The 21,955-nt window shown below is 35.2% G+C and overlaps 1 protein-coding gene and 1 pseudogene across 7 annotated transcripts in view; both read right to left on the bottom strand.

Moving 5' to 3' along the window:
• GRIA4 (glutamate ionotropic receptor AMPA type subunit 4) overlaps positions 1–21,955 on the bottom strand; it is a 484,847-nt gene that overhangs the window by 150,270 nt on the left and 312,622 nt on the right. The window lies entirely within an intron of this gene.
• On the bottom strand, positions 5,817–7,027 carry LOC138155222 (alpha-enolase-like; annotated as a pseudogene).

Raw genomic sequence — 21,955 nt, forward strand, 5'->3', positions numbered from 1 at the left:
ATGAGATGGAGAAGAAAATGGCAAACCACTTCAATATCTCTGCCAAGAAAACCTCAAATGGGGTCACTGAGAGTGAGACACAACTGAAAGTGCCTCAACAATAGTAACATTTAAAATAGGTGACTAGAAAGGCTCCTGGAAACAACAATGACAATGTGTTTGTGCTGCATTTACAAAAAAGTAGATGATTCAAATGTATAATATTATCACAACAACATCATCTTTATTCTTTCCATCTCTATTTCTGACCTATGGAAGATTTTTTTAAAATAGAAAAACTATGTATTTTCTTATTTTTCAAAGTTTTCCCTCTCTCTCTAGAGAGATTCTCCTCACTAGACTGAATGGGTTCTTTCTGTGAATACCAGAACTGAGGGTTCTTGCATTCCATATTTCTCAAATATTCTATCTGAATAAAAAAAGATGGGCAATTAGTTCTGTCTCCCACAGCAGTGAACAAGGGGCAGGTAAATGGACTCAGAGTGTCTATTTTTATGACTCTTGCTCTTTTTTCCCAACATCCCATCTTGGCTTCGTCTCCAAAGAAACAAAGCACAAAGTACAAAGAAACAAAGGGATGAAGAACCCAAGAGTCTATAATACCCCTGGGCAAATGACTGATTTAAGGACTAAATGTTTTGGTTTTCTTTTTGAATTCCCCCCACTCCAATCTCTTAAACTATGGATCATGACCTCATATGGGGTTGAGACCCACAGTTTGAAAAGCACTCAAGGAGTCAAGGGTGGAAAAAGTCTAAGAAGCCCTGGAATATGCCCTGGTGCTCCAAGAAATTAGCTGGCCACACACCCAAATCCCTACTATAACTGGCTACCTTTAGTCTCCAAAATGGTTCCAGGGACAGGGTGAAGGTTACAACCAGACAGAGTTTAAAATGAAATTTGCCAAAGACAGGGTGCTAATTATCTTTCTGTTTGTAGAGTATCTTGAAATTATGTCTGCTATAACTAAAGCATTTTACACAACATTGACAATAAATATTAAGAAATGGAGGTGCTGTTGAAATAATATTTATAATAAAACTACTTGACAACTAAAACGTTGCAGTAGTTATGATTTATTTTTTCTATGCCATTTTCCCTCTCACCCCATTTTCCTTTCCTGCCCCCTACCTCTAGATGGAAAAAGAGTCCTTGCTAATTATCACATAATTATTCTCAAGTTCTTATTGCTCCATTTAATCTTTTCTTTTGTTACATTTGCCTATAATTATCTTTTCAAATTATGCCTAAATTTTCTTTTAAACACTGTCCCTTTCCCCTTTTTCCTATTCATTGCATTTATAACATCATGGTGTGAATTCCATCATAATATATATGACACAGATTAACATTTTCTTTGACTCAAAATGAACTTTGCTTAAAACATCAATTGTAATTGTATTCTTTCTGGTTATTATGTATCTCTGTACTGAAATATAGTTTTTCCTGTTGCACCTTCTCATCCCCCCTCACTTGGCTCAAGCCACATAAATAATATTAGCAATCACACTTGGAAGCCTTTCTTTTACCTTGAATCAAACTTAGCTTGTCATATTTCTTGAGCAACTGCTTTTATTTTGGCACTTCTGGATGGACTCTTGTTGTTACTTGGCACCTAGATATATCTATTTTCATGCTAGTATGCCTTTCACAAGAAACAGAGATTCATGTCATCTGATGAAATACATGTTTGTGGTTTTATAGAAGGCCTGATGATGTGTATTTTCGCAAAGTACAACTATACGTTAATTACTTCTCTATATGTCTCTTAATATTTGTAATTAATAAAATAAGAACCCTAGAATTTGGATGTTCTTAGTATCAGATGCCAGGATTTGATACATGTTAAAAAGCTATGACCTTGAATATTGAGTTTAGAGTATGACTATCTTTTTGAAAACAAATTTGGAACTATAAACAGAAATAAATGAAATCTATTCCCAGTCTGTAAAAACTGCACTGTGCAAATAGTATAGAAGTTTCAGAACACGAATGAAGAATGAGAACTCCTAAATGAAAGAAGCGGCCATACTCAAAAACACTTTCACTAATGATACAACATTACTTAGAAGCATACCTTATTTATTTGGTTAAGGCAGTCAGCTATATGTTGTGAATACTAATAGAAAGCATCATGATTCAGTCTATGATTACATAAGCATGTTTTTGCATAAAAGAGAGGAGAGGAGCTAAAAGGTAGTGTGGCAAGTCACTTTTACTTCTATAACCTATAATTCTATAACTCTATAACTGTAATCTATAAACTTATAACTCTACCCTTTTCCCTCAAAATGCAGAATTTATATTTATCATAGAAGAGATTGTATGGTGCTTTTATTCTGTGAAGATGGATTTTGGGGGACTTTTGAAAAACACTTAATTTGGAACAATATGAAGGATAGTGTCAATGTAGCAGGTACAATAAAATTATTCAATAGATGCAGTAATTAGACCTCCACTGAAATCTTTCTTGATAATTAATTGTGATTTAGAGGTGACCTTGGATTCTCAAAGGCTATGCCAGCATAATACAAAACTCTGGCAGGTCTTGCCAACCTTGAAAAGCTTCAAGTTTGGGAGCAGTGACAGACTGTATGAGGACCATCCTAACTAATAAGCATAGAAAGGCTCAGCACCAGAGGGATAGACAGCAGGTGATAATTTTTTCTTTTTTTTTTTTTTGCCACAGCCAATCACAAATTCAGCTACTAAGGCTAGGAGACAATTGTGAACTTCATGGATGGAGGGAGTACACAGATGAATCAAAACATAGATTTTTGATATTTAAGTAAACATGGGAATTAAGAGGCAATGTGGTATTTTAGAAAGAGTGTCCTCAAGACACAAAAAGACCTCGGTTTTAGTTTTGCTTCTGACATATAGCTAGGTTTGTGTCCCTGAATCTGTCATTAAAGTCTCATTGCCAACAGCTAGCTCTTGAAAATTTTAAGTTGCAGAGTTTATAGTTTTAGAAATTTATTGCTTAAAAGGAGAGTGTGAAATTATAGGTTTAAACCAAAATGAATTAATCAATTAAAAAAAGTTATGTCAGGATTATATTAACTGTAAAAAAAATCCTTTCTAAAATAATACTACATAGAATCATCAGGACAGAAGTGACCTTGAGAGGTCATCTACTACGAGATTAGAAATACCCTTTTTTTCAATTACCTTGGATACTGATCTTTGGGGTGAACAATTAAAGCAGGCTAATGCTTTCCTTATTCTTGATAAGTGAGAAGATTGCTGAGTTCTGGGAAGGTTTGTTTTGTATGCTCATTTATAAATCATTCTGCTTACTCCTAATACATGGTTCATTTCAGACAGATAGGCATCTATTCTATTTTCCTCTAGAAAGGAAGGAAGACTTCAAGATCCCTCTCCTTGAAGGTTTTCAATTTTTCTTTATAGATAAACTACAACAATAATACAGTTAAAGCCTATAAGAAAAATGAAAAAATAAACCTGATGAATTACTTATTCTATAGGAAGAGGATTAAAAGATAACCTCTTAGTTTTTCTTGCCTGGATAAAATGACCCCTATACCTTTAACCTCTCTTGTTCTCCAGTTCTTTAACTTTGTTGCTCTTTTTGTTAAATCTTTCCCAAGTTTTTCATATTGTATCTAGCCTGTGCTGAAAGGTATTGTGTGTAGGTGGGGTGGTGAATAAGATTTCTTTTATCTGAATTCACCTTTTGCATTTGTGATAATGGCAATTGTGTTTCCCTCTTTCTCTTTAAATCAAATTATTAATGGACTCTCATTTACTCTCCTACCCAAACCCTAGTTCTTAATTTTATCTTTCAATTCTATTTTTCTGCTTTTAATTTTATGATTTTCTTTTGATTTTTAAAATGTCTATTTTTTGTGTGTTTTTAATTGCTCAGATTTCTAGTTTTTTTTAATTGTATGCCCAATTCATCGGGTTTTTGTCTATTTAATTTTTCCCAATTACATGTAAAAACTATTTTAACATTCATTAAAAAAATGAGTTCCAATTTCTTTCTCTTCTTCCCCTTCCTCACCCTCACTGAGACAGGAAACCATTTGATATAGATTATACATGTGCAGTCACGCAAAACATATTCCTATATTAGTCATGTTATGAAGGAAAATAGAGTAAAAAAAGAAAGCCTAAAACAAAGTAAAAAAAGTGTGCTACAATATGCCTTCAGACTTCATCAGTTCTTTCTCTGGAGGTGAATAACATTTTTCATCATACGTTCATTGTATTGTGGAGAACAGTTAAATCAGTAACAGGTGATTATCATCAATATTGCTGTAACTGTGTACAATGTTCTCCCAGTTCTGCTCATTTCACTTTGCATCAGTTCATGCCAGTCATTCTAGGTTTTTCTGATAGCATCCTTCTCATCATTTCTTATAGAACAATAGTATTCCATCACAATCACATGCCACTATTTGTTCAGTCATTCCCCAGTTGATGGACATTTCCAGTTTCCAATTCTTTGCCATTACTAAATAGTTGTTACAAGTATTTTTGTACACATAGGTCCTTTCCCTTTTTGTTTTTTAACTCTCTGAAATACAGACCTGGTAGTATTGATGGCTCAAATGGTACCTGAAGTTTTATAACCCTTTGGGGATATTTCCAACTTGCTCCCCAAAATACTTGAATCAGTTCATAACTCTACTATCAGTGAATTGATGTGTCAATTCTTCCCATAACTCCTCCAACATTTCTCAATTTCAATTTTGATAGGTGTGAGGTGTCATCTCAGATTTGTTTTAATTTGCATTCCTGTGATTGAGAGCATTTTTAATATGACTATGGATAGCTTTGATCACTTCATCTGAAAACTGCCTGTTTGTATCCTTTAACCATTTACCAATTGGGTAATGGCTTGTATATTTATAAATTTGACTCAATTTTCTATGTATTTTAGAAATTAGGCCTTTGTCAGAGAAACTTACTATAAATTTTTTCCCAGTTATGATTATTAACTTTATTCCCTCTATTCTATTTCATCCTCAGTTTATCCTACTTTCTCCTTTTACTCAATCCCTCCTCAAAAGTGTTTTGCTTGTGATTGCTGCCTCCCCAATATACCCTCCCTTCTATTACTCTCCCCCACCCCCTACACACATACACACACACACACACACACACTTATCCCTTTCTCCTCCTACTTCTCTGTAGAGTAAGATATATGTTTATTCCCAACTGATCTTGTATGTTGTTCCTTCTTTGAGCCAATTTTGATGAGAATAAGGTTCAGGCCTTAACCTCCCCCCCCCCCCACACACACAAACACACTTTCGCTATCTTCCCCTCATTTTAAAAGCTCTTTCAGGCCTCTTTTATGTGAGATGATTGACCCTATTCTGCATATCATTTCCCCTTTTCCCAGTGCATTCCTTTTTCTCAGACCTTAATTTTTATTATTTTTAAAGATAATATCTCATTATATTCCACTCAGATCTGTGTCTTATGTCTATATATAATCCTAACTGTCTCAATAACGATAAAGTTCTTAGAAGTTACAAGTATCATCTCACCATATAGGAATGCAAGCAGTTAAATCTTATTGAATTTTTTATGATTTCTCTTTTCTCTCTACCTTTTTAAAATGCTTCTCTTGATTCTTATATTTGAAAGTCAAAATTTCTATTCAGTTCTATCTTATCAGCAAGGATTGAAAGTCTTCTATTTCATTGAATATCCATTTTTTACTCTGAAGGATAATAATCAGTTTTGCTCTCTAGGTGGTTCTTAGTTGTAATCTTACCTCCTTTGCCCTTTGGAATATCATAGTCTAAGCCCTCTGAACCTTGTTTTTTCCAGTGGGTTCCTTAAACACTTTTATTTTACACATGGAAGCCACTAGAGATCTGACCTGTGGGTTCATTGGGGCTGCATCAAAAGTACATGGCTTCACACATCGACACCAGGGTTGGGAGTGAGAACAGGTCATTCTATCCTAATCACAAGATGACAAAGGTCTTCTGATAGAGCCAGATGATCAGGTATCTCTGGTGTAAGACAGTTCTAATGAAGCAGTGATAACATCACAGAAAGGTGGAAGGGAGAGGGAAGTTAAGCAACAGAAGCCCATGCCCCCAAAACAAAACTGGTCTAGTACATGGTGCTGCTCATTCTTAGTACAGGAAGACTCGTACAGAGGTGACTGGCACCTGTGAGCTCTTAGGCCTCCTGTCCACAAAGCTTACTTGGCCTGACAGTTTCTGAAGTTCCTTCCAGCAAATATAGCCTTGTTGCCAAGGTCTTCTTTGATTCTGAGAAGCTGGTTATATTTGGTCAGATGCTCAGATCAGCAGGGGGCACCAGTCTTGATCTGTCCAGTACAGACATCCACTACCAGGTCTTCCATGAATATATCTTCAGTCTCCCCAGAAAGATGGGAAGCCATTACTCTTCCTCCTACCCCCCTATTGGACTGGGTCAGCTTGCATGCCTGGAAAGATTCAGTCATGGAAACTGATCTGGTTCACTTTGAGTAGGAGGCAGTTTCAGGCTTTCTCTTTCACAGTCTTCAATGTGCTTGAGATTGGCCACTGTGAGATCATCCTCTACCACCTGGATGTCTACAGTAGCAGTGAAATTCTTCCAAGCTTCCCAATCATCCTGGTCAAAGGGATCTTCAATAGATACCACTGGATAGTCCTTGATGAAACTCTGTTAGAGGTCCCTAAGCTCAGAAGGGGATATCTATCTATTGGAATCGTCAGCAGACTTGAAGTCCAAGTCATATTTCCCAGACCAGAAGAATTCTGAGGCAGCAACATCCATGCCAATTATGACCTTATCAGTAGAGCCTTACCAATAGCACTATTTAGCAGGTAATCACACTCTTTAGGTTGTGGTAGAGCTCAGCTCAAATGTGCATTGCCTCCTTAAAGTTTTCTACTCCAACAGAGATGATCATGAACTCCTGCATGACCAGCTTGTTACCAGCATGGGAGCCACCATTGATCCCATTGAAGGCTGGAACTGGCAGCATGACTTAATCATTGCCTGCAAGGTCAGCAATACAGTGGTGCAGGGAGATATGTTTCTCAGCAGCTCTGGTCTTAAAAACAGCTAGAGTCACTCCCAATATAGGATTTGCAACAAATTTAGATTTGTTCTCAGTGCCATCCATCTCTATCATCAATTTGTCAATCTGCTGCTCCATAACATTCAGTTTCTTGTTTGTCAGGGTTAGGGCAATAGTCTTATTGATGTGCTCAACCACTTGAGACTCCTTTCCCCATGTGGGAGGTCCCATCATTGTCTCAGAGCTCTAGGGCTTCATGGATACCAGTAGAAGCAACATGGGGCACAGTAGCTCAGAACTGACCTTTTTCAGTGTAGAGATTGACTTCAACAATGGGGTTTCCATGAGAGTCAAAGATCTTTCTTGCCTGGATCTTATAAATAGACATGTTGAGTTTCTTGGTGGGGCTTCCTCTGAATAGCCCTCTGAACCTTGAATGTAGAAGCTCCTGTGATCCTGATTTCATTCTAACTACTAGCAGCATTTTCTTCTTGACCTGTGAGCTCTGGAATTTGGCTATAATGTTCCTTGGAGCTTTTGTTTTGGGATTTCATTCAGGAGGTGATCAGTGGATTCTTTTGATTTCTATATTTCTGGAACATTAGGGCAATTTTCCTTAATGATTTCTTGAAAGATGCTATCTAGGCTTTTATTTTATTTTTTGTCATGGCTTTCAGGTTGTCCATGTTTTACATTATCTCTCCTCAATCTAATTTCCAGGTGAGTTGTTTGTTTCCCTATGAGACATTTCACATTTTCTTGTATTTTTTTTTCTTTTGATTTTGTTTGATTTTTGTTTTGTTGGTTTTGATTTTCTTTTGATTTTGATTTTTGTTTTTTATTTAGATGTCCCATGGAGTCATTAGAATCCATTTGCCCAATTCTACTTTTTAAGGAATTATTTTCTTCGCTGAGTTTTTGTATTTTCTTTTCCATTTGGCTAATACTACTTTTTAAAAAGTTTTTTTTCTTCAGTGAATTTTTGAACCTCTTTTTTCATTTGGTCAATTCTGCATATTAAAGAGTCCCTCAGAATATTTTTAAAACTATTTTTTACCATTTGGCCTATTCTATATATTAAGGTGTTGTTTTCTTTCATATTATTATTATTTTTTTAAGTGTACCAGTACTTTTTTTTAAAAAGCAATTGGGGTTAAGTAACTTGCTCAAGGTTACATAGCCAGTTATTTCTGGGTGTGGTGCTAAGTATCTGAGCTTGGATTTGATTCCCAGGTCATTCCGACACTGGAGCTGGTGCTCTTACTCGCTGAGCCACTTGGCCACCCCTCTTTCATATTATTTTTGCCTCCTTTACCAAACTCTTAATTTTTTCCATGATTTTTCTTGCATGACTCTCATTTCTTTTCTCATTTTCCCCTTTACTTCTTTATTTAATTTTAAAAATCTTGTCTGCATTCTTCCAGGAATTCATCTGGGGTCTGATACCAATTCACATTTTTCTTTGAGGCTTTTGGATGTAGCAGTTGTAGATTTGTTGTCTTCTTCTGAGTTTGTGTTTTGATCTTTCCTGTCACCATAGTAACTTTCTATGCTTAGCTTCCTCATTTGTTGTTTGCTCATTTTCTAACCCCATTTCTAATCATGACTTTTAATCTTATGGTAAAGTTGGACTCCATTCCTGTTTTTTTTTTTTTGACAAATATTTTCAGAGCTAGTTCTGGGGGTATGAAAGTTTTTAGTTTTTCCAAGTTGGTATGATCTAAGAAGAGATGTGTTTATTCCTCTCCTGGTTTATGCTCTGCAAACAATCACTAGCACTCTTTTCTGCTCTGGAACTTTGACCAGATTCCCCACATCCCTGTGGCCACAACCTCTGGTGTGTTAGTGCTCCTACTTGACCTGGGACCAAGAAGCAAGATTCCAATCCAGAACTGCAAATGGGTCGTACACCATTCTTGTACCCAGGGCCAGTAAAGTGGCCCCTGTAATCTACTTTTGACTAATTCAATTCCATTACTGTTTGTGGGTTGAGAGCTCTGTAAGCTACTGTTGCTGATTCAGCTGCTCCCAAGCAACTTGCCAAGGTGTGGACTATTGCTGGCTTGTGCCAGGGTTTTGCCTGAACTGAACTGTGCTGTACTCTTACCCTGGTGTGGCAGAAATTTCCTGCCAACCTTCTAAGTTGTCTTGGACTTGAAAATTTGTTTTGAGGCCTTCTATAAAGTTGTTTGGAGGGGAATTTGGGAGAGCTCCTGAGTATTCCTGCCTTTTCTCTGTCATCCTGGCTCCTTTTTTTTCTGTATTATTGATGGCTTTTTATTTTACTAAAAAAAAAGTCAACTTGAATAAAAAAGGAAAGATGTATAAGTATACACTGTTTATTGAGTAGGCACACAATGCATATCTGTCATGATAATGTAATTCCATTTGTGTTCATGCATATATAAGTGAATAGAGAAAAAGACAAAACTATTTGCACTATGCCAAAGAAGTGTACATAAAACCTAGGACAGTGCCTTGCACATGTTAGATACCTAATAGACACATGTTCCTATGGAAAAAATATGTCTGTGGTAGATATTTATTTGTCAGTTTTTGTTTTTTATATGATATGAGAAATTTTTTTTTTTCAGATTTACACAAACTATCAAATGGAGTATGGAAAACATCTTCAGAAAAGAAAGCAATGAGTTTTAAATGGGCAATTCATTGTATGATTGAAATTCAATTCCACAAATAAATATTGAGTATGTATTATTTATTTTGTTCTGTGCTAGATTCTAAAGGGGATAAGATGTGGTCCCTGCTTGCGTGTAATTTTATTCAAGGGACAAGATAGATGAAGCATTTAAACAAAAAAACCCACTTATTTCTATGCAAATTCTATAGATTGTAAATATTTTATTAGATCAGAGATGGGCATGTCTGTGCTGAAGGCAATTCAAACTGGCTTATGAGGATCAATTGTTAAAATTTTCAAAGTGAGCATTTATACCTCAGAAATAGAAAACTACTAAAAATAAGAGTTTTATTGATTTTTCACATTTTCTATACTTAACAAAACAACGGATGAAATGTTAATAATGATTATTACACTTAAAAGTGTTTCATGAATACATATTCTCCCTGAAGAGCCAGTTAAACATCTACCAACATACTCTAAGGGGGAGTGGTGGTAGAATTACTTAGAAAGTTTCAGAGAAAAGGTGGGCCTTGGGCAGGATATAGATAGTCTAGGAGGGAAGTAAATGCTAATTATTATAATTATTATTTTGTCAGTGTGTATAGTGTTCTTCTGGTTTTGCCTTTGTCACTCTACATTATTTCAAATCCACATTTACAACTCCTTGTTCACATAACTAACAAAAAGGAGGATCAGCCATTTTCTTTAATCTGCATAACCTCTCATATCTCTCCAAAAAAGAAATTGTACATAAGAGATAAAGCAATTTCATTTGTCTCCAAAATCTAAGACACCAATAACAATGAGGTAACAACCTAATGAACTAACAACAGGGAAGGCTAATCCCTAATTCCTAACATTCCCACTCAGCATTTCCTTGTTCATCAACCATCTTGCTCTTCCAAGGCTGCACAAAATTGCCAAAGTGCTTGCAACAGAATTAAGCTTTGGCCCCTCTTCCTATGCCATGCAAAGCCAAAAGCCAGAGGCTTTCTTTACCTAGAATGTCAACATGACAGGATGCTATGCTGCAATTGTATTTAGTCAGAGAACTGAGGGAAAAAGGGAATAGGGATACTGTGCCAGTGTGTGTGTCTATATGTATGAAGATCCACATAGCCTGATATATAAGGGACCGGAATCCTGCTGAGGTCAGTTCTAACTACCCAGGAGTCATCTGTGGAAGAAACTGAGGCCAGTTCAAAGTTAATTCTACAGAGTAGAAGGTTATGAGACAACTTTGAGTTCCTACCCATGGAAGGAAAGAAGGTAGAAAATTAAGAATAGGGGAATATATGGAAGAAATGAAGAAATTACTAAAGATCTCATGAGGAAAAATCACTCAATGACTTTGAGCACAAAGAGATAAACTAATAGGGAAAATAGTAACAATAGAAGGGAATATGAGCTCTGCATTAGCTAACCAAATCCAGAAGTCTATGAATAAATATTGAAAGATAAAATAAAATTAACCGAAACCTGAGAAGACAGAAAACCCTATGGGGCATCATGTTCCTGAATGATTAAAAAGAAAAAAAATCATTAAAGCAGAATTTATGGCCTGCACAACAGAAATAATTGTTAAAATTAAAAAAAAAACTGAGTTCATGATGACATGTCACCAAACACATCTTCTTACATTTCTTTAAAATCTTTCTACATAACAGCTTTGATCTTTTGTACCTCTAAGAAAAAATTGTTAATACAGGAAAAAGGAATACTTTGAAAGAATGATAGGTGTCAAGATTATAAAATTTGAAGATGTCATGAAGTTGAGAAGTATATATAGCACACTGAATGACAGATTTAAAAAGATCTAGAAAGGTTGTAACACTGGCCCAAATTGAATAAACTGAAATTTAAGGAGGAGGGCTCCCAGGCCAGGTTGTAATGAAGGATCTTTATACAATGTCACATGAATACTGGTTAAGGGAAATAGTTGCTTAGCCTGGAGAAAACAAGATTTGGGGGAAGGATGAATTCTTCACTCTAAAGTATTTCAAAAAACTATCACTTAGAAAGAGGTGTTCGATTTGTTGTTTTTGGTCCTAGAGGGTAGAACTAAGAACAGTAAATAGTAGTTAAAGACAGGAGAATGTAGACTTGATGTAAAGAAAACTTCATAACAGTTAAAGGCATTTATAGTAGATTGAACTGTCTTTGGTGGTAGTGAGTAGTCATTCACCAGAGATTGTCAAGAAAGGCCAGAACACCACCTTTTAGGCATGTGTTAGAAGGAATTCTTTTTAAGGAACCATTTGAAATAGCTGCCCAACTGTGAGGGTTTGTGAGTGTCTAACAAAGCGAAAAGGATAACCAGAGTGCAGGATCCCAGAATTTAGATTTGGAAGGTACTTTAGAGTATAATTTCACTCAATGTTCTATTATGTTCAGGAGACAGTGAGGACCAGCATGGTTGTGGTATTAGAGGAACATCAGGAAAAAGTTGTAAAGTTAGAGTGGAGCAATAATTGGAAGAGCTTTTAATGTCATACTGAAATGTTTGGAATTAAAAGGCAATGGGGAAAAATTAAGCAAAAATTTAATATAATGAAAGCGATATTTTGTGAAAATTAATTTTGAGGGTCTGTGCATGACAGTTTTAAATGGGAAGAAACTGGAAGTAAGGAAAACAGTTAAGAAGCTGCCTGTTTGATTCAAACAGTAGTTTACTGATGTTATTGTAAAAAATTGAGGCGAATTGAGTGGCATTTAAAAAAATCACCAAGAATTTGGTATATGATTGGATATGTTAAATGAAAGAAAGAGAAATCTGGTCAAGTTGCCATATAATGAGGATTTTGAGTGCCCTGAGAATGCTATGGCATCTATAACAGTATGGCATAGAACCTGACATATAAGCCAGTTGTGTTAAGGTAATACCACTGGTGGGATTAGAATTTCTGACAGTGTAATGAAACTGCTCCTATGTGTTTAAAAGAATTGATGGAGCAGCATAGAGTTGTAGACTGGGCCTAATGGGAACTATCAGTTATTATCTTAACATGGAGGATTGCAGAGTGAATGGTGCTCCTTTGGGTTCTAGAATCTCAAGGAGGCAAGACACCTAGGAATAAATCAGAAACAAAAATAACCCACAAACTAAAACTGTATATGAAAGATAAAACTTTTATTAGGTACCAGGACTACATCATAACACAATTGGAAACAGATCTTACCAAGCATAAGCAAAGACTTCATAATGCTTAACACAAATGCCAGGAATGTTATCTAATAATGAAATGGAGGGTAAAAATAATGCTAATGTCTCAAATGATTTTGAATAAGAAGTAAGAATTCTTATAGCGCAATAATATTCCATAACATGCATATACCACAACTTGTTCAGCCATTCCCCAATTGATGGACACCCCCTTAATTTCCAATTCTTTGCCACAACAAAAAGAGCTGCTATAAACATTTTTGTACATATGGGTCTTTCTCCCATTTCTATGATCTCTTTGGGATATAACCCTAGGAGTGGTATTGCTGAATCAAAGGGTATGAAAGTATTTATAGCCCTTTGAGCATAGTTCCAGATTGCTTTCCAGAAAGGCTGGATCAGTTCACAACTCCACCAACAATGCATTAGTGTTCCAGTTTGCCCACATCCTCTCCAGCATTTGTCATTTTCCTGTTTTGTCATCTTAGCCAATCTAACTGGTGAGATGTGGTACCTCAGAGTTGTTTTGATTTGCATTTCTCTAATCAATAGTGAATTAGAGCATTTCTTCATGTGCTTATAGATAGCTTTAATTTCTTTCTCTGAAAACTGCCTGTTCATATCCTTTGACCATTTATCAATTGGGGAATGACTTGTATTCTTATAAATTTGACTCAGTTCTCTGTATATTTTAGAGATGAGTCCTTTGTCAGAGACATAGGTTGTAAAGATTCTTTCCCAATTTCCCACCTCCCTCCTAATCTTGGTTACATTGGCTTTATTTGTACAGAAACTTTTCAATTTCATGTAGTCAAAATTATCCATTTTACATTTTATAATGTTCTCTAATTCCTGTTTTGTCATAAAGTCATTCCCTCTCCACAAGTCTGATAGTGGAATATTATTGCGCTATAAGAAACGGGGAGCAGGTGGTCTTCATATTTACCTGGAGAGGCTTAAAAGAACTGATGCTGAGTGAGAAGAGTAGAACCAGGAGGAATTTGTACACAATTACAGACACAACGTATGTGTGATGACCAACTTTGATAGACTGGACTCTTCTCAACAATGCAGGGATATAAGTCAATCCCAAAAGACGCATGATGGAGAGAAAAACGTGCATCCAGAGAAAGAACTAGAAAGAACTAAATTTATATCCAGGTGGAAGCAAAATACCTGATCTTTTTCGTTCTCTTATTTGATTTTATGTCCTCTTTATCATTTTTCATTCCAGCTGGTATAATCCATCCTTATAACCTGACCATTGTATAATGTGAAAGTATTTACAGATCCTATACTTGATTATAAGACGCCATGGGGGGGAGGGGAAGGAGGGGGACAAAATGTGAAATTCAAGGAATTGTGGAATTGAATCCTGTGAACTAAAAGGAAACAAACAAATTAATAAATTAAAAATTGAATTAAAAAAAAGAAGTAAGAATTCTTAGCATGCAATTTCAAAAAGCCCTTTTTGAATTTGGCTTCGTGGATTCAACTAACAAAACAGCTATTTAAAAAGTATTTTGAACAAGCTTGTATCTGTGAATAAACATTATGAAGAAACTTCCTCCTACATTATTTGACAGAATGTAAAAACACCTCAAGATTTGAATATAATAACATATGCTGTGACTGTTGCTATTATAGGATCATATAAAAAGAAGAGCTATATAGGAATGTTTCTAAGGTTAGATATCAAATACCTCAATGGCAGAAGTGGCATGAAAAAACTATCAAAGAGTTATGTAAAAATATTGGAAAATTACATAAATATTAAGCTATATGATATCAATATATAGGCATATGTAAAAGAAAATTTGTGCAATATATTGTCTGAATGAAGGCAATAAAAAGAAACATGAAAAACAGAACCAGGACAAAAAATATATCAGAAGTTCTCAGTCAACAACTGACAACAAAAGCCAAAAGATTAAGATATTATAATGAATCAAAGCAACACAAGAACAACAACAAAAAAATCACAAACTAATTGAAAACTATATCACATCAATGATAGAAGCAAAGGAATTAGAGGAGAGAGACAAACCCTAAAGAAGGAGGATATGGAAATTTTCTGGTTTTCTACATGGTCAAAAGTAGAAGAAAACAACAAAAGTGTAGGTTGGGTCAAATGCAAAATAAAAAGCTTATGCACTGTCAATATGAGCAACAGAATGACTGCATCAAGGGAGGTGCCTGCAATTCCAACTTCTCTCCAAAACTGGAAAGTGGCAGTCTGGATGAGATCCATAATTATTGGCTCAAAATCTTCAGAGTGGCATATGAATTGCTCACAAAGCACTTTACCAGCTTCCTCCCTGATTCAAGCCTGCTGCATTTTTCTTAACAGAAGGCATCACATATCTATTACCAAAAGATGAGAACATCAGGAATCTTCCCAAATATAGGCCAGTTACATGTTTATATTTTCTAGAAAATAGTTAAAGCTTGTACCACTGAGAAAAAAATAAAACACTACAAACACAAGAAAACATTGGCTGGGGAGTCAAAAGGGTAGGCTAAAAATTCTGACACAGTTTCATGAATACTGAAGAACAAAACAATGTTAAAGGACCATATTATATAAAAAAACTCTTATTGATTATTTCAAAGGATTTGATTCATTTCTGTACATATGGATTAGTCAAATTCCAAATAGATCAAAGCATAGTGTGAATGCTAGTGAATCTACATGTAAAACTTGTCTCTAGACATGTGCCATTGCAGTAATGTCCAGAGAATTGACATAAAATACGGTATCTTCCAGGGAAATAGTTGAAGTCTGATGTAATTTTGCCTAGTCTGCAAGCTCTTATCATCACTCCTTACAAGAAATGAGTAAAATTTTCAAGTAAAAAAGAAGAGTGATAACAAAATGTCATTGGAGAGATTATACGCCCAGGTCCAGTATCTTTTCTCAGTTCCAATTTTGCATTACCAATAACATTTGCATTATCATAACAGCTTTTAAAACTGATTATCTTGGGCAGCTAGGTGGCACAGTGAATTGAGCACCAGCCCTGGAGTCAGGAGGACCTGAGTTCAAATGTGACCTCAGACACTTAACACAAAAAACTAGCTGTGTGACCTTGGGCAAGTCACTTAACCCCAATTGCCCTCCAAAAGGCAACAAAACGAAAACAGATTGATTGAGACATCTCAAATATAACATGGTCAAAACAGGGTTCATAATCTTTCTTTTCAAATTTTCTGTCATTCTGAACTTTATTTTTTTGGAGAACACCAATATTCATCCAGTCTCTCAAGTTCCTTATTTCCATAATATCCACTATTCCTCATTTTCCATTCCACATACTTTTGTCTCTACAATAAAATACAAATTCCTCTGTTGTGCTTTTAAAGCCCTTCCCAAAATGGTCTCATTGTATCTTTCTAGTCTCATTATAGATGATTACCTTTCCAATATTCCATGGTTTAGCCAAATGGGACTCTACTGTGTTCCATGATGTCCCATGACAATTCTTAGTTACTTTGTACTACCTATAATGCATTTCCTCATTCTCTTTATGTCAGAGAATCTTGCATTTTCTTTACTATTCAGTTCAAGCACTACCTTGTACACAAATCTCTTTCTGATCCCATCAATTGCTAGTGCTCTCCCCACTCAACTACCCTGTATTTAAGTACCTTTATTTTAAGGATTTATTTTGTATATACTTACACATGAATGCACTGTTTCTCTCTTACTTGAATGCATACTCTTTGAGAGTTGGGGTCATTAAATTTTGTCCAGCACAGAATAGGCACTTAAAACTCTTGTTGATTGATCCACACTTTTCAAAAAATCCCCCTCTTCTATACAGGGAAATTGGGTTTAGGAATTTCTACTGCTCAGTTACATAGTTCTCTCATCCATGGTAGCTATATATTTTGTGCAGATGTTATGTCTCTGCCTCTCCAAAGCCTAGAACATATTAAGCATCTAATAAATGATTGTTCTGAGCCAGAAGAACATTGTACCCAGTAACAGCAATATTGACAACGATCAATGGTGAATTACTTAGCTATTCTCATCAATACCATGATCCAAGACAATTCCAGAGGACTCAGGATGGAAAATACTATCTACCTTCAGAAAAAGAACTGATGGAGTATGAAAGCAGATGGAAGCATACTTTTTAAAACTTTCTTCATTTTTTCTCATTTTCTTTTTTGGTCTATGTTTATTTTTGCAACATGGCCTATTGTTTTGCATGACTGCACATGTATAATCTATGTCAAATTGCTTGCCCTCTCAAGGACAGGATTAGAGAAGGGACTGAATTTAGAACTCAAAATTAAAAACAAAGAATGTTGAAAATATTTTTATATGTAGTTGAAAGAAAAGTGCTTATTCTCTTCCTCCACCCTTTCCATAGGTAAAGTACTTTCCCTACAATATGATACTGTTGAAAGGGAGTCATTATTCAGTGAGAAGCTCAGACTCCCCCAATTGCACCATCTCTCAAGTGTGCTTGTAGTGCTATTGCTCTCTCTTCTGTGTTCAGGAGTAGTCCTAACCCCCTAAAACTTCAAGTCCAAAAGATCATCCCTAATTACTGAGACTTGATCATTTTTTTCAATGAAGCCTAAATGGATCTATAATTGCTTAATTACATAGATCTTCCATGTCTACTATAGGGAAGTGAAATCTAAATCCCAAATGCTCACCACTTTGTCAACCCATCAAGTTGATCAGGGGTCTCCCTAATCAAGCCCCTATACTTATTTTATCAGTTCTAATATTAAAATAATGGTTGGATAGTTTTTGGAAACTAGGGGGTACAGTGGATAGAGCACTAGGCCTGGAGTAGGAAAGACTCATCTTCACGAATTCACATCTGGCCACAGACACTTACTAGCTGAGTGACCTTGGGCAAGTCATTTAATTCTGTTTACCTCAGTAAAATCTGTAAAATGAACTAGAAAAAGAAATGGCAAACCACTCTAGTATCTTTGCCAAGAAAACCCCAAATGGGGTCACAAAGAGTTGGACACGACTGAATAACAACAACATTCTACTTTTGTTCTCTTTTATTGAATGCAGTTGTTTTTACTGCTTTTGGCCACTGTTTAAGAAACCAAGCCTGGTCAACTTGAAAATTACAAAGGTTGTTAAAATAATTAATGGTTCCCTCTGACTCTCAATGCTCAATAATTGCATATGTTGTGCACACCCGCCTGGAAATGAAATGCAGACTGTGATAAAAAGTCTTGCTCTGATTCTGTTAAGTAGCTATATTGTAAGAAGATTTTGTTTTTGTAGAAAGGATATCTTTTAAAATATTAACTCTGTGATGTCAAATCAGCTTGATCCCTAGTGAGTTTTGAAACCTGAAAAATGTGTGTGAAATGAACTCTATATTCATAAAATTTCTTCTGCTTTTTAGCTAATGGAATTTTTGGAAGATTTTATCATTCCTTTTATTTCTGTAAATACAGAAAAATTAGAAGTTGTACAAAAGACACCATTTCTGTCAGAGTGTTCTGGGATTTGAGGAAGCATATATAGGTTCATATAAATAATCTTTTTACTCAAGTGGTGACATGACAGAGGAGAAAGACCTGGAATCAGAAAACCTGGATTCAAGTTCTAGGGACAAATATTTTTGACATTTTCTATCTTATTTTGGTGAAAATGACAAGAAATAGAGCTTTATCTTTGGAGATTTCTCAACAATCATTCATTCAATAAAGAGCTATTAAATGGGAAAAGTGTTATGATAGGCACTAGTGTACAATTTTTAAAATCTAATTTCAAATGTTCTGTCAGTCTTACTATATACATGTCCACTTCTTTAATTGACAGCACTTCAAATAGTTGAAAATAAAAATCAAGAGCTATTATGTGAAAGAAGCATAGGATGTGTCACAGAAGGTAGAGCTGGATCTAGATAGAACACTTTTTTTGGGAGAGTGTTCAAATATTATGTTCCATTTTGTGGTGAAACCTTTTTGATGTCCCACAGATTTGAAGTTTGTCCATTAAGGAGGTGAGCACTTAGCTCACCTTCTTCCTCTCTTGCCCAACTCCTGCCATTATGCTAAGGGACTTCAATACTCATATTGATGCTCCCTTGAAGTCTCTCAATTCCAGAACTCATGCTTCCATGTCATTTTCACATCATTCTGCCTCCATTCCAGTCATTATTTCAAATTTCCTCCAATCTGAAACTTAGACTCCATCCTGGGGGCATTTGACTCTAAGCTTCCACCTTATCTTGCCTGAAACCTGGCCTCCATGCCACTTCCTGGTGGTCTGTATATTGTGGTGTCTCTACCTTCTCCCACTTCTAGCTTCATTGAATGTGTTATCTCCCCTTTTAGAAGTTAAGCTCCTTGAGGGTAAGGATTATTTTACGTGCTTGTATTTGTATTGCTGAAACTTATCACAGTGCCTGACATATCATAAGAGTTTAATAAATACTCATCTTTTTCTCTTACTTATCTATCTGTGTATTACCTCTACATCAAAGGTGTCCACATTTGGTGCTGGTGCCTCTACTTTTTCTCTTATTAGTCTCTTCTATACCATTTATAACTGAGTTACTTAATTGAAAGTGTCTTTTCCAATGAAACCAATGATTTTTCTCTCTCTTTAACATGGGAGTACTGAGCATATCACATGATACAGAAATGTTTTTGGGCATTTGAAACTTGAAAAGCCTTAGGTATATTTATTCTACATTTCATGATTTTTTCTAAATCTTTTATTAACATTCCTCAGCTTTCTAAAGACTTTTCAAATATAAAATAAATCATAATTTAACCTGTTCAGACATGCATAAAGTAATATATATGCTTAAAATCTATATGTATTTTTGTAAATAAGAGAAAATTTTCCTACATTTGATCCTATTGGTTCATTTCTTTCCTCATATTAGTGCTTTCCCCATAATCAATAACATTTCTCCTTGTGAATATTGTATTTATACAGTAAAATAAAAATTTATCTTTACATGTGTTTATTTTACATTTTAATTTTTTTCATTTTTCAGAATTTGCAATTTTGTTGTCAAAATAATATAGCTTTGCTTGTGTCCTTACTGACACAATGTTCAAGAGACTCTCTGATGAACAGATTTTACAACTAATTAGAAACATCCTATCTGACTCATCCAACAGTGAGTTTTCAGATAGTGAGTTTCATGATGTAAGTGCTACAATTGCAATGTGTGAGGCAGAAACTTGTTCCCAGCAATGATAAGTCTATTAGTGAAGTTCCTTGTACAGATGATAATCTAAAAGATAATGAGCAATATAGCTCTCATCAGACCCAAGATTGTGACAAAAGAAATGAAGAACCACAGTATCTGAAAGGGAAAGATGGCTTTAGCAGTAGGCTTCTGCTTCTTAAGCAGTGCAAGGCATTTGCAACAGCTAAATATTATTATACTTCGATCTGTCCCTCTTTTCCTCTTGCATTCTTTCTTTCAAATAAGTTTTGTCAAGTAAGGTTCCATTTCTTATTTTCAAATCAGTTGCAAAACCACAGATATATAATTTAATTCTTGAATACTCACCTATAAAAAGACACAATACCTATTGTTCTTGCCTCATATACTTGTTGTAAGGTTGTTCAAATGAGGGAATACACACACACACACACTACTTTACAATCCTTAAAGTTCCTATATAAATGTCAGTTATTATTAATTCAAAGTATTTTACTCAAACATATGAGACAGAAAGTATATTTTGTTCGGCTATTTAATATTTAAAAACTGTTTTTATAAAGGCATTTTTACAAAGGAAATGTAGCCATGGCTTCATAGCCATGCTTATTAAGAACTTGATGGAAAAATAACCCATTGGACCTCTTATGACCTTTGATTAAAAAAAATAAGATGGGAATAGAGCATGACTCAGTTCCATATTGCATTTTATAATTTACAGATAGAAACTAAATGGCACTCAAGTGTTCTGTTCCCTACAAAGTCTCTTCTCACAAACAACATTTTAAATTGCCCTCTGAATCAAAATATATCCCTCTAGTCCTTCTCTTTGCCTTTAATTTAATCCTTTAGTTTTATGCATTAGCTTAAATTTTCAAAAGCTGGTACAATATGCAAAATAAATGATGATGATAATAATAGTAAACCAGGATTTCTAGAGAGTTTGGTTTTGCAAAATGCTTTAGAAATATCATCTCATTTTTTATTTCACAACAACCTTGGGAGGTAAGTGCTATTAAGGCTGAAAAGGTTAAGTAACAGCCAGGATCACATAGCTAGTAAGTATCTGAGGTCAGATTTAAACTCAGCTTTTCCTGACTCCAAGTCCTGAACTCCATCCACAATACCATGTACAAAGGAAAGCTAATTTTAAGTCATGAAATTTGAAGTTAAAAAGATTATGATCTTTTAAAAAATCACAACAAAGCGACATTTTATATTTAATAATTCATTCTCCATGCAGATCAGGGTGACAAATCTTAGGGAAAACTGCTACATCTGATTCATATTACCTCCCTAAAATTGCAGTAACAATGTCTGACAAATCATTGTCAATCTAGCCCTGAGGTAAGTTGGACACTGTTTCTCTGGGCTATTTATAATATGTACACTTTTTATCTGTTTCATAATCCAACTATTGCTTCTTTTTATGTACATATTGATCAAAGGACAATTAAAAGGAAAACACTAAAATCTAAGTATATAGGATAATCAAGAACTTTCAGAACACATGCTTTAAAAATAAAACACCATTTACCAATGTCCCAATATTGGGGTTAATTCAAGCTCAGATAACAAGAATCCCTGATAGTAGATGAAATGCTTTCTTTTTTTTAATTATTTTTTTTCTGCCAGATTTTGAGTTACAAATTTTCTCCCTGTTTTTCTCCCACCCATCCCCCCAAAACAGCAGTCCCACAGGATATCCCCACCTCTAATCTGCTCTCTCCCATATTTTCTCCCATACCCATTTCAACTTTTCCAGTGGATCTCTATGCCTCAGTGCCTGTATATCTTTTTTCTTAATTACATGTAAGATGGTATTAATAATAGTATACACACACACACACACACACACACACACATATATATATATATATTTGAACATTTGATTTTAAAACTTTCAATTCCAGATTCATTCCCTTCCCCCCCCCCCCCCCCCCCCCCCCCCC

Source organism: Petaurus breviceps, unplaced genomic scaffold (assembly GCF_028583685.1).
Source record: "Petaurus breviceps papuanus isolate PSGF00001 unplaced genomic scaffold, PetGlider_PUasm1.0 91133, whole genome shotgun sequence".
In the NCBI taxonomy this organism is placed as follows: Eukaryota; Metazoa; Chordata; class Mammalia; order Diprotodontia; family Petauridae; genus Petaurus; species Petaurus breviceps.